Consider the following 11,032-nt stretch of genomic DNA (forward strand, 5'->3'; position numbering starts at 1 on the left):
GAGCTTTCTGTCTGCTTAGACCATGATCTTGGTATGTTCCTTGACAAAACATACACCTCTACACTCCAATACCTAAAGAGAAATCTGGTAGAAGTTACTATTTCTGTGCCATTCTAAAAATTAATGGAGCTTTTTACTTTCAGCAGGAGGCACCTGCCTCACATCAATCAACCCCATGGCTCCCAGGGGGAGAGGATCACTCATTCCCCAGTGTCCTCTCCTACTACTGTCCTCCAACTTTCCACCACAACCTCTGTCTTGTGTCTCTAAGCAAGACCATCACAGAAAACATGGCAGAGTGAGAGACGTCCTCAGATCTCTCCCCTTGAAACAACAATAAACCGAACATCTAAAACTGAACAAAAAACACCCAAACTGCACTCCAGCACGTCTGAGCATGGGATCTGTGCATAAGATCTACCACAGGTCAGAACCCTGGGTGTCAGGCGGTGGACTAGGACAAATAAAGAAACTTGCTCTTACAGCCACCAGGGCTCACTGCAGGAGGAGGGGGAAGGGTGAAGGTGTGGTGACTTCCTGCCTGGAAGTTCCATGACTTTTCTACACAGCCGGCAGCAGGGCTCAGTCATCAGGGCTGAAAGCAGAGAAGCAGGACGGGACTGCAGAGAAACAACAGTTGATTTCTACTGGCCTCGGTTGCAAAATCAAGGCTGAGCCGCACCCCCAACCCCCAACCCACAGGGCCCCTCCCCCCATACCCTCTGAGACCATTCACTGCAAAGCCCCAGGGAAATCTGAGCAAATGCTACCAAAACTGTTGCTAACACTGACAGAGACTGAAACAGAGTAGCGAATGTGATTAAAATCTACAAGGAAATAAAAGGCATTAGGCTTTATATAAAGCAGGGATCCAAGAGGCTTAGACACCACCTACTTGAAACCAAAAGAAAAGTGCCTTCTTTGCAGCAGGATAAAGAGAGACCTTTATATAATAAGTCTTCTTTCTGGAAAAACAACAGAATACACTTCCATTAATGCCCAGGTGGATAAATAGTCCATTAAACACCATGAACAACCAAGGTGACAAGACGTCTCAGAAAGAAAGAGAAAAATCTTCAGAAAATAAGCTTACAGACATAGAAATATGTGACCTTAAGTGACAGAGAATTCAGTATGATACTTCTGAAAAAACTCAGTGAGTTCCAAAACGAGTCATATCAACAATTTCAGGAACTGAAAAAACAACAACGTGAGCAGAGCAAGGAGATTGAAATCCTCAAAAAGAACCAAATAGAACTTCTGGAGATAAAAAACACACTGCAAGAGTTGAAAAATGAAATAGCAAGCTTGGGAAATAGAGTCGACCAAATGGAGAAAAGGATCAGTGATATAGAAGACAGAAATCTCGTAATAAATCCAAAGGAAGAAGAGAGAAACCAAAGAATGAGAAATAATGAAAGAGAAATACAAGAACTAGCTGATACCATCAGGAGAGGAAACATAAGAATAATGGGCATTAGCGAAGGCAAGGAAAAGGAGCAGGGACTAGAAAGCATTTTCAGACAAATAGTTGATGAGAATTTCTCAAATTTAAAGAATGAGCTGGAACTTCAAGAAGTCAACAGAACACCCAATTATCTCAACCCAAAAAGGCCTTCACCAAGACACATTGTACTAAAATGATCAAAAATCAATGACAAATCAGGGCAGCCAGGGTGAAGAAAACAGTAATGTTTAAAAAACTCATTAGATGATTGTCAGACTTCTCAGCACAAACCTTACAAGCCAGAAGTGGTGGAATCAAATATTCAAACTATTAAGTGAAAGTAACTACCAGCCTAGAATAATGTATCTGGCTAAACTCTCCTTTAGATGTGGAGAAGAAATTAAGAACTTTTCAGACATACAAAAATTGAGAGAATTCTCCACTATGAGGCCTGCACTACAGGAAATTCTGAAAGGGGTCAGCTCACCTAAAACAAAATAACAAAAACAAAAAAGACCATCACAACCACTCTTCCCCCTGTTTGCACACAATACTATTAATCTTTATCTATACTTTTCTAACTTATCAGTTCATATCCTCCAACAACATAACCTCCAGATCTGCCACCTTGAACTGAGCATATTTCTAACACGTTTAATAATTCCAACAAGATATTGTTAGAGACTCTAAAAATTTCAGATCTATTTTCTTGGCTAATGCCATATCAATGGGAAACTTAGTTATGTCCAGCCTGTAAGAAATCCTTATACTGCTACTTGTGTTTTTCCCTTGTTACTCTCATATTAAAATATTTTCTAGGTTACTTAGGGCAACTCATGCTCTACTCTCTAAATGTCTCCATGATCATCACTCCAAATTGTCCTTAAAATGCTGCCTTATAGCCACAGAGATAATTTCTCTGTTTTCTTAGATTCTGTATTTATTTGACATCTATTGGCCAATTACATTAACTATATTTTCTTATTTTCTGTATTCTTTTTTAAATTAAAATTATTGGGGCGACATTGGTTAACAAAATCAAATATATTTCAAGTGTACAATTCAACAATACATCATATGTATATTGCATTGTGTGTTCACCACCCAAAGTTAAATTTCCTCCCGTTGCCAATGGGCTTGGGCCTAAGCATACCTTTCCTGCACAAACCAACCAATCCAGAGTCTATACCCCACAACCATCTCCTTATCTAACTCCTTTTACCACTTCCTCCCTCTTCCCTTCCCCCTACCCTCTTGTAACCACTAATTCACTGTCCATGTTCACAACTCTCTGTTTGTTTTCATGTTTGTTGTTCTTAGTTTTATATCCCACATAGGAGTAAAATCATACAGTTCTCAACTTTTTCCATCTGACTTCACTTAGCATGATTATTTCAAGATCCATCCATGTTGTCACAAATGGCAGTATTTCGTCTTTTCTTATGACTGAGTAATATTCCATTGTATATATGCACCACAGCTTCTTTAGCCAATCACCTATCATAGAACACTTTGGTTGTTTCCATGTCCGGGGCACCACAAATAATGCTTCTATGAACATCAGGGTGCATATATCTTTGCAGATAATTGTTTTCAGGTTTTATGGGTAAATATCAAAAAGAAATTTCTGGGTCATATGGTAATTCTATTCTCAGTTTTTTGTATTTTCTGTATTCTTGATGCTCAGTCATTTTATGAGCCTTACAGACCCTAGGAAAGATTGCCTCTCCCAGGGCTAGTCAATTCTTACAGAGAGCAATGGGCTTGGGCCTAAGCATACCTTTCCTACACAAACCAACCAATCCAGAGTCTATACCCCACAACCATCTCCTTATCTAACTCACATACCAAGCAAATATTTCTCCTTCCCTAAAGCACCCCAGGATCAAGTATAAGGTAACTAGAGACACCCTGTGCCCAGAGCCTGTGGGAATTATTCAAACTAGCCAGTCCTTCTTTGCCTTCCCCCAAATCAAAATAAAGGCTCTGGCCTAGGCTTTTCTCTTGCTCCTGTCTTCTGCCACCTGACCAAAACTTGGCACATCCCCTGTGGGCCTGCATGCCATGCAGTGACCCCCACTCTGGGAACCATAAATATAACAAACTTCTTTCTTCCAAGTTTCATTCTTGTTTCCTTCTGTGGTATCACCAATTTTACCATACCATATTCCGCATACATTCTTAGGATAGGTAGGAAGTATTACCTCATCTTATAGTTGAGAAAACATGTACTAATGGAACTTAAATCACTTATTGAAGATTAGACAGTAAGAGGAGGAGCTTAAGTTTGAACTGTTAATAAGATAACAAGACCAATGGAAAGACAAAACTAAATGTATTAAACTTCCCAATCAATAATCCATTTACTCACAAAAGATGGAGAGAATAAAATAGGTATCATATAGTTAAAAAAAAAACTGAATGTATTAAATTTGCCAAGCAAGAGAGTCCTGTGTTCATTGAGCAACAGTCTCTCCCAGCAATGTTTGACCAGGTCTGATAGACTTTACACTGAATAAATGCAGGAGATTTTGATGGGCTCTAACAGAAGCAGGGAAAAATTCTGAATGGCCCTACAGATATGGGAGAAAATTCTGATTTGCTCTTTGACCCGAGGTGAGCAACTACAGCATTCTACAAGGCTGGTTCATTCTGGCCTCCTACTCCATGACGTGAGATTTTTCTTTAAATTAAAAAAAAAAAATTATTGTGGTAAAGCACATATAACATATAATTTACTACTAGTGACATTTAGTACATTCACACTGTTGTGCAACCATCACCACAATCTAATTCCAGAACATTTCATTATCCCAAAAGGAAACTCCATCCCCATCCCCATTCCTCCCTCTCCACCAGCTCCTGTCAATCATTATCTGCTTTTTGTCTCAATGGATTTGCTGACTCTGAATATTTCATATAAATGGGCTCATACAATAAGTGGTCTTTTGTGTCCAGCTTCTTTTACTTAGAATAATGTTTTAAATGTTCATACAATGTTGTAGCATGTATCAGTACCTCACCTTTTTCTATGGCCAAATAATACTCCATTGTTACCACATTTTGTTTATCCATTCATCAGATGATGAATATTTAGGCTGTTTCCACCTTTTGGCTATTATAAATAATGCTTCTGTGAACATCCATGTGCAGATCTAGGAATGCAATTACTAAGTCATATAGTAATTTTATGTTTAACTTGAGGAAACAACAAGCTGTTTTCCACAGTGATTACACCATTTTATATTACCATTAGCAATGTACGAGGGCTCCAATTTCTCTACATCCTTCCAATACTTGTTTTTTCCTTTTTAAAATTATTATTATTTCAATGAGTATGAAGTGATATTTCATTGTTATTTTGATTTGCATTTCTTGAATGGCTAATGATGTTGAGCATCTTTTTATGTCTTTTTTGGCCATTTGCATATTGTCTTTGGAGAAACATCCATTCAAGTCTTTTGCTAATTTATTAATAGGGTTGTTTGTCTTTTTTGTTGTTAAGTATGAGAGTTGTTTATATAGTCTAGATACTTGTCTCTTATCAGATATGTGGTTTTCAAGTCTTTTTTTCATTCCATGTGTTGTCTTTTCATTCTCTTGATAGTGTTCTTTGATGAACAGTGTTTTAAATTTTGATGAAGTCAAAATTTTTTTTATTGTTGCTGTGTTTCTGGTGTCGTATCTAAGAAAATGTTGCTAAAAATTTGTTTCTGTGTTTTCTTCTAAGAGTTTTATGGGTTTAGTCTTGATATTTAGGTCTTTGATCTAGTTTGAGTTAATTTTTGTATATGGTGTGAGGTAAGAGTCTCACTTCTTTTGCATCTGGATACCAAGTACTATTTATTGAAGAGACTATTCTTTCTCCATTGATTGGTCTTGGCACCGTTGTTGAAAATCAATTGACAGTAGATATGTGAATTTATTTCTGGACTCTAGGTTATATTCAATTGACCTAAATGTCTGTCCTTATTCCAGTGCCACACTGTTTTGATTATTGTAGCTGTAGCTGCAGTAATTGTTGAAATCCAGTGATGTGATTCTTCCAACTTTATTCTTCTTTTTCCCTGATGTGATTTTAAACAGCAAAGTTTCTCGGGGTATTATGATTCAAAGGAACAACATTTTTCAGCACTATCCTTGAGGCTGATGTAATTTCAATGAACATGATTCCTACCTAATATTATGCCCTTGATTCTCATTATCAGGAGCAACACCTTGTTTGTCCTTTTTAAAATCTCCCTGTTGATCCCTTGATCTTTTTTAATCTAAATAAGAAAAGACCATGAAATTCCGATTCATGTCCCTATATCTTCACAGCTGTGTGTATTCCTTCTCTGTGTCCAGCTGATCATCAAGAGTTTAAATTGAGTTGATAACATAATTGATCCATTTTCCTTCTCTGCAATGTCGTGTGATGAACCAGTTTTCATAATAGTGGCTGCACAGTAGCTTTTAAGACTCTTGAGGTCTAGCATCTGATGTAAAGATGCCAACTAATACTATAAGGAGGGTTTGAAAAGCACCTCTAAACCATAATTCAAGGTTTCCCAAGACCTAGCCATGAGAATTGATTCCAAAAGGGTAATTTTGAAAGCCAAGTAGGACATTTTTATATTTTGTGTGAAGACCTTTCTAATTGAGCAGAAGAATTTATCTAAATATACAAGAAGAGGTATTTGCTAATGAACAGACACCACCTTATTCAGCCAACAAGTAGCTCAGTCTAATTCTATAATTTAATGTCATGACTTCCATACGAAGAAAAATATTTTGTATTTAATGTTCAAATGCAGGTATACCAAACCACGGACCAAATACTCAAGAAATGTTCGGAAGTAATTTTTTGGACTCCCCTTAGATAATCTGCACTTGAACAGGCATATCAATGAGAGCAGATTAAGTCATTTATCAGAGAGTGAAAAAGTATTAAAATCCAAGAATGGCATAAAAACCATTACTATGTATCAGGCTCCTCACTCCCTTTAAGGTCCCCAATGTGTAGCAATATTCCTTAGGCATAAACATACAAAGCACAATTTGCAATTTTGTTAAATTTCTCTTCCTTGGATGTCTGGGAACCATTATAACAAAATATGTCTAAAGTGACATAACTATATATAGTGACAAGAGTGTAGTTAGTCCTGCCAGCACAAATAAATTTTCTTTAATCAATTAGTTGAGTGTAAAGTGTTGTTCGTTATGTCATGTGATGTGGCACAATTGGCAAGATTTTATATTACATGGCTTTACAAAAACCCTAGCATTTTGTGTTCGCCGTGCCACCATTGCTCTCCAGCGCCATCGCCGCCTCCAGCTCACGAAGCTCCAGCTGAAGGAGAACGCCGGTAGTTAAGGAGGTCTCTATACATGGCTCTTACAGAGCAGACTGCCCGCAAATGAACCGGTGGTAAAGCCCAGGAAGCAACTGGCTGCAAAAGCGGCTCGCAAGAGTACGCCTTCTACTGAAGGGGTGAAGAGACATCGTCGTTACAGGCCTGGTACTGTGTGTAGCATTTCTTGAAATTAGACGTTATCAATTCCGATTCTCAAACTTTCCTTCCAGCATCTGGTGCAAGAAATTGCTCAGGACTTCAGAACAGATCTGCACTTCCAGAATGCAACTATTGGTGCTTTGCAGGAGTCAAGTGAGGCCTATCTGGCTGGCCATTTTGAAGACACCAATCTGTGTACTATCCATGCCAAACGTATAACACAATTATGCCAAAAGACATCCAGCTAGCACGCCACATACATGGAGAACATGCTTAAGAATCCACTATGATGGAAAATATTTCATCCCTTAAAAAAAATTCTCCTCTTCCTATTATTGGTAGTTCTGAACATTAGATATTTTTTCCCATGGGGTCAAAAGATACCTAAGTATATAATTGCAAGTGGAAAAATAGGGGACAGAAATCAGGTGTTGGCAGTTTTTCCATTTTCATTTGTGTGTGAATTTTTAATGTAAATGAGGGACATAAAGCATTAATAAAAGTCAAAATGTTTCAGTGAACAAGTTTCAGCAGTTCAACTTTATAACAATTATAAATAAACTTGTTAAATTATTCTGAACAATGCCAACATTTGGATTTTTTGTAAACAAGTAAATTTCTTATTGATGGCAAAATAATAATAATAATAAAATTTTTAAAAACCCTATCAACCTTTGTAACAGGTATTTGTGTCATATTTACATGAGTTATCTCAACACAAGCCATGTATTTAAAATACTTTTTGAACTATTATAGCTAACCAGTTTTGTTTTCTCAATATAATCAGCCCATGATGTACTTTTTTCTACATTAAAGTTATTAATTGAGGACCAATCTGAAACAGAAATTAATTTTCATGAATGAGCCTTATCATAATTGCAGTTGGTGGCATCCTTAGTAAAATAATTTAATAGAAGAGATTTCACCAGTATTTTTGGAGACAAAAAATAAATTCAACAGCAAGTTAAATTTTCTGAGGTAGCTACTGAATCTAAAAAATGAAGGACCTCTATATAGAGTAAGTCTGAGAATTAGGAGGGTCAGAAATTTTTTCTTGAATTTGAGCTGTCTACTTCTGTGAAGTCCCTGCCTCTGGATTAACAAGGTCCTGGAGATCCTGACTTTGTCACTGAGTATAGTCTGGCAACTGTCTGTAATGGTTATTGAGACTTTCTTGATGTTCCTTCTAAGAGATTCAGTTTCTAATCTATGACTCGTAGCAGGGATCTTTAGTAAAGTGTAAGGAAACAAAACAGCAACTTCTTGAGCCTGATAAAACCAAATGGCTCTGGTTAATTTGTTTTGATAATCAATAATACTAGACTTAGGAAAGTGGAATCTTCTGTTGAGAATAATACACATCAATCTATAAAGCTTTAGTCAGTTATTTATACCATAAAGTGTTTTTATGATTGTTCTCAAATGAAAGGAGTATTTAAACATAGATACAAAAATTGTTCATCATTCTGTGTGTAGTTTATTATTTTGGTTGTTGCAGGTGAACAGACAATGCCTATTATAAAACAAAAAAGTACATATTCCCTGAAGCATATTAATATCAAAACTGAATTTCTCTTTAGATATGTCAGATTTGATTTATTTTCATCTCGGTTTGGAAAACAAGACTTTTCTTAATGATTTAAGTTAAATAAAACCTGGTAAGTGAGAGGGAACCAAAAAGGTGTAGATGATAGAGGCTCTGTTCATCCCTCTGGCGACCAAATCAAAGTTGTGACGAAAATAAGGAGCAGCAGCAATGAAAAATCGCCTGAGATCTTGCTGAACAAGCCATACAATTAGGAAGAAATCCAAGAAAGCACCCTGCAACAGCAGAAGGTAGGACGGGGCAAGGATGTGGGGCTGCCCCTTCCTGAGCTACTGAGTGAACTGGAGGCTGCAGCAGCGGCAGCAGCCGATGCCTCTGAAAGGGGCCGTGTCCACGAGCAGATTTTTGCAGTGATGGACCTGCTCTCTCTGAGCAGCAGTGCCGATTTGGCTGTTCACAGGTGGCACCAGGGACTTACAAGGAGATACTGTCGGAGTGAAGGCCTAAGCAAGATTCGCTCTGTACAGAAGTACCGGCGGTATTCATTGTTCCCTGTTGAGCCCTCCCCTCCACCAGAGCACTGACATAGAGACATCATCAAACTGGATAATAGAGGTCGTTCCGCCCAAAGGTGGAAACTCACCTCCCCCAACTGAAACCTCACCTCCCCCAACTCATGGCCCCCACCCAAGCCACATCCAGGTATATCCTCAGCGAGTCAGGTGCTCCTTGCTTAGCAGTGCCTAGACTCACACTGGAGGCAGCTGGCCTTGGTTTTTGATGTGGCCTTTTGAGGCAACTATAAGCACAGTATCTGTGGATTGCTTGCTGGATCTTAATAGGTGGCTCCGGAGGAGCAGAGGCTTGAGCTAAATTTGGCCTGTAGCTGAACCCCTCTCAGGACTGTGCCACTGGACACCTACTTCACAAATCCACACCAATAAGACCGGAAGACTTAGAAACTTCGCTTGATACATAGAAACAGACACAGAAAGGCAGCCAAAATGAGAAGACAAAGAAACAGAAACCATATGAGAGAACAAAACAGAGATCCAGATATAATAGAGTTAAGCAATCTAACAGATGCAGTGTTCAAAACATTGGTTATAAAGATGCTCAATGAACTTTTGGTTAAATTCAGTGAGAACTTCAACAAAGAGATAAAAAACATAAAGATGGGAATGGAAATTTTAAAAGGGAAACAGTCTGAAATGAAGAACACATTATCTGAGATGAGAAGTATATTAAATGGAATAAACAAAGGAATAAACAGAGTGAATAAAAAAGAGGATCAAATGCCCTATCTAGAGGATGGGAAAGCCAAAGACACTCAATCAGAATGGCAAGAAATAAGATGCCAAGACTATAAAAATAATTTAAGGAGCATATGGGACACTATTAAGGGTCCAAATATCTGTCTGATTGGCGTAACTGAAGAAAATCAAGATGTTGAACAACTGTTTGAAGAAATGATGGAAAACTTCCCTCACTTGGTGAAGGAAATGAACATAAAACCCCAGGAAGCTCAGAGAATTCCAAAAATCAGGGATCCAAAGAGGCCCACACCAAGACACATCATAATTAAAATGCCAGAGGTTAAATACAAAGAAAGAATATTAAAAGCAGCAAGAGAAAAACATAGCTACTTATAAGGGAAACCCATAAGACTGGCAGCTGATTTCTCAAAAGAAACTATGCAGGACAGAAGGGCTTGACAAAAAATATTCAACAGGATGAAGACCCAGGATCTACAACCAGCAAAGCTATCATCTATCCTTCGACAGATAAAGAGCTTTCCAGACAAAAATAAGCTAAAGGAAGTTATCACCACCAAACTCGTATTATAGGAAATGTTGGAGGGACTTCTTTAAGAAGAAAAAACATGTATCAAAAACAGGAATAAAGAAAGATAACAACTACATTCCTATCAATAAGTACCTTAAATGGAAAAGAATTAAGTGCTCCAACTAAGAGTAGATGAATGGAAAGGAGAACAAGACCCCTACATGTTGCTTGTAAGAGACTCACTTCAGATTAAAAGACATAGACTAAAAGGAAGGAAATGGAAAAACATATTGCTTTGATGGACCTAGAAGATACTTAAGTCAGACAAAAAAAAGATAAACACTATATGATTTCACTTCTATGCAGAATCTAAGGAATAAAAAGAACAAACTAATCAAAAACAGACTCACAAATATAGTAAAAAATTTGGTGATGGACAGAAGGGAGGGGAGTTTGGAGGGTTGGGAGAATGGGGTGAAGGGTTAGAGAAGTACAAATTAGTAGCTGTTGGATGGACACGGGGATGGGAAGCATGGCACAGAATAAATACGTTGGCTAGGTGGAAGGTCGGGAGGAAGGGAGCAATGGAGGGTACCATTTTATGAACTATATAGATGTCTAACCAATGTACTGTATACTTGAAACTAATTAAAATAAATTTTTAAAAACCTGGTAATTAACCAAACATAGAAATACAAAAATTGAATTTTTGAGAATTGAGAGTATGCACATAGGTGAGACAAGATAAAATTTTGTTTG

The 11,032-nt window shown here is 37.7% G+C and overlaps 1 pseudogene; it reads left to right on the plus strand.

Annotated features, from left to right (window-relative positions):
• The first annotated feature begins 6,817 nt into the window (after window positions 1-6,817).
• LOC105306872 lies at window positions 6,818-7,577 on the plus strand (annotated as a pseudogene).
• Window positions 7,578-11,032: the final 3,455 nt, after the last annotated feature.

The sequence above is a fragment of the Pteropus vampyrus genome, unplaced genomic scaffold (assembly GCF_000151845.1).
Source record: "Pteropus vampyrus isolate Shadow unplaced genomic scaffold, Pvam_2.0 Scaffold462, whole genome shotgun sequence".
Taxonomy (NCBI): domain Eukaryota; kingdom Metazoa; phylum Chordata; class Mammalia; order Chiroptera; family Pteropodidae; genus Pteropus; species Pteropus vampyrus.